Genomic DNA, 3,415 nt, shown 5'->3' with positions numbered 1-3,415 from the left:
GTGGGTTCCATATGTTCAAAAGGATCTAGTCTTCATGTTTTTTTTTTTTTTTTTTATGCGAGGAAGAAGGAACCAAAGGCCATGAGCCCGCAGTAACAGTTCCCTCCAAGAGAAAAACAAAATACAATAGAGAGCCAAATTCAAGATCCGATCAATTTGAGATGCCTGGACACACTGCGTTTGAAAGACTGGAGATCATAGGCATCAGGAAATACAGACAGAGGGAGACAGTTCCAGAGCTGACCTGTTGCATAAATGAAAGGCTGGGAGTAACGGTTAACTCTTGCATTAGAGAGTTGGACAGAAAAGGGATGAGAGTTTGCTGCCGGACGGGTGCTACGCGCCCGTCGTAGAAGTGGAGGAATGCAAGCAGACAGTTCAGAGGAGCAGTGACCATTAAAGTAGCGATAGAAAAGAGATAAAGATGCAACAGTGCGGCGAAGAGACAGAGGTTGAAGGGAGTCAGAAAGAGGAGGAGAGTTAATGATAGAAAGTGAGAGAGAGAAAGTGAGATGACAAATGTTTTGTGTTGGATTGGGTGGGTGGTTAGATGTGTGTGACTGAGAGAGTGAGGAGAAAGTGAGAACCAAGAAAACAGGAGCAGGAGAGCAGGAGAGGCATGAGACTTCGGGAAGGTAGGAGAGAGAGAAGGGAGAGGAAGAAGGAAGTAGGAAAGGAAAGGGGAGAGAAATGGGAGGAAGGGAGAAAGAAATGGAAGAGTGAGAGAAAAGGAGGGAAGAGAAAGCTAGGGAGGCATTGGGAAAAAGGGGAGAAGAGGAAGGGAGGGAAGTAGGTATGAGAGGGGTTAAGGAGGTGGAGACAGGTAAGTCCCACACAGGTGTTATAACACCAATGAGCTTACGTTGTGAGCACCTGACCACGCCCTTCCACCTCCACCCTCTCTCTCTCTCTCTCTCTCTCTCTCTGTCTCACACACACACACACACACACACACACACACACACACACACACACACACACACACACACACACACAAATACACCCAAAAACCAACCTACCCACCCACCCACCCACCCATACACACACACACACACACACACACACACACACACACACACACACACACACACACACACACACACACACACACACACACACACCTATAATACCGGCTCATTACTTCGTCTTGTGAATAGCATCTGTAGTAAGGATGAATTAATTCTGTAAATGCTGTTTCAATTATTTCTGAAGTAGATAATGATATAATAACTGGTAATCCGATATAAATATAGAAGTATGGAAGTCAGTTCTAACGTGTTTGTTGTGACGAAAACTTTAATAATAATGATGATGATAATGATGATGATAATAATAATAATAATTATTACTATTATTATTGTTATTATTATTATAATAATAATAATCATAATAATAATATCATCATCATAAATTTTATTTGGTCCAAAAAATACAGTTACAGAAAGTTCCTACTATACAAGATATGACCTACCTCTTTGATGAAAAACTTCATGTCATAAGAGCCAGTGAATTGTTCTGGGACATTGAGAGGCAATCGCAGAAGTAGTAGTAGTAGTATATATATATATATATATATATATATATATATATATATATATATATATATATATCCTCAGATTCCCTACGAAGCAAGAAAGGAAAGTGGGGCTCAGATTTGAACATTTCATTTTACAATCTTCTGCCTGAATATCACACCCTGGGGAAAAAATAAATGTCGAAAATCATTCTCCATTCTAACCTATTTGTTGTTAGTGTCGTCCATTCAGTCCTAGGAAATCTTATTTTACTCCTCCATCATGTTTGTTATTGTGTCTTCTTCGTAATCCATCTCCTGGCTATCACTTAGTTACCCTCAGTGACCATCTGTTATCTTTACCACGAGAAATGTGACCTGCCCACATCCACTTTGGACGATTCCGGTGCCATCTCTTCATATTCTTACCCCTCTGACATCCTGATGCCAGTCATTACAAATTCTTGAGGGATCATATTTTCTTCTTTCACTGGTCTCAACACCCCCAAGGTGTATGGACCTGATGAGGTACCTCCTGTTGCTCTCAGAAGCTGTGTCTGTGTTGGCACCCTGTCTAGGTAAACTCTTTTGCCTATGTCTGTCAACTTGTGTCTTACCTTCTTGCTGGAAGTCTGCTTTCATTCAACCTCTTCCGAAAAGAGGTGGTCGTTCCTAACCCTCTCAGTATCGTCCAATTGTGTCAGTATGTTGTTTTTGTAAAGTGTTTCAGGGTATGTTTAACTAGAAGATTATGAAGCATTGTCCTCTCATAAACTTTTTTCTGTTGGCAATACTCCACTGGTGATGTACACCTTACCTTATGATTTTTGGCCATCCTCCTTTCGGGCCTGTGGCGAAACGTTTGCCATTGTACCTGTCATAGCCAAAGCTGTCGACCGAATTTGGCAAAAACTAATGATTTCCCAAGAGCGCTTTTATGGTTTTTTTCCTGTTTGTGCCTTCATCTCAGGCTTCCTTTGTGGTCGTTCTGTAGCTGCTTTTGTAGACTGCCTTTATTCATCTTCTAAAACTATAGATAGTGGTGTTCCTCAGTGCTCTGTCCTGTCACCAGCTGTCTCCCCTCTATTTTTCAGTGATTTTCTGAACTGCATTTTAATCCCCATCCACTCTCACTCCGATGAGTCTATCCTTGACAGTCCTAAATGCTTGTTTCGGTGTCCGTTTCTTCAGTTTTTTTAAATAATGATATGATGAAGCTGTGGCTGACTACTTTCTGACCTGACTATCATTTCTGATTCTCTCTCTCTCTCTCTCTCTCTACCTATCTATCTATATCTATCTATCTATCTATCTATCTGTCTATCTATCTATCTATCTATCTGTCTATCTATCTATCTATCTATCTATATATTCAGTATATGTATATGTATATACTGTATATTCAGTATCTACACCTGCCCGGTTAAAATCTTCCACAGGAATATCCCACAATGTTTAACAAAACACAGCTCAGTCCTTCATTGTCTCTTTATATCCTTGGGTTTTCTTTCTTTACGAATCTTGAAAAGACTATACTACCACCCGTGCAAAATCTCCCGCCAAGAGATTAAGTACACTAAGCCGACTGCGTGTTTTCATTAAACTAGACGACTGATGAGTTTGTATAGGGGTCTTATTCACCCGTGTGTGGAGTACATGTAGCATGTTTCTGATTTTCTTTTTTACGCGCCACATCCTGACCATGTATGGATATGTCACTACGTTTTCTCACGGTGACACCCGACAACATATCCATACATTTTGCAATTGCGAGGTCCGTCATTTGCACATTTTTCAAGTTTCACAGGTGATTTTTGGTAGGCATGTGTGGAAGATCTTCCTCTACCCAACACCAGGCTGGGATAATGCCTGGCCCCACCTGATCCCCCTCCCCCCCGCACA

This window comes from Coenobita brevimanus, chromosome 104 (genome assembly GCF_032717465.1).
Source record: "Coenobita brevimanus isolate Jiangsu-jjx chromosome 104, ASM3271746v2, whole genome shotgun sequence".
NCBI lineage: Eukaryota > Metazoa > Arthropoda > Malacostraca > Decapoda > Coenobitidae > Coenobita > Coenobita brevimanus.
Note: the sequence above shows the minus strand (reverse complement) of the source record.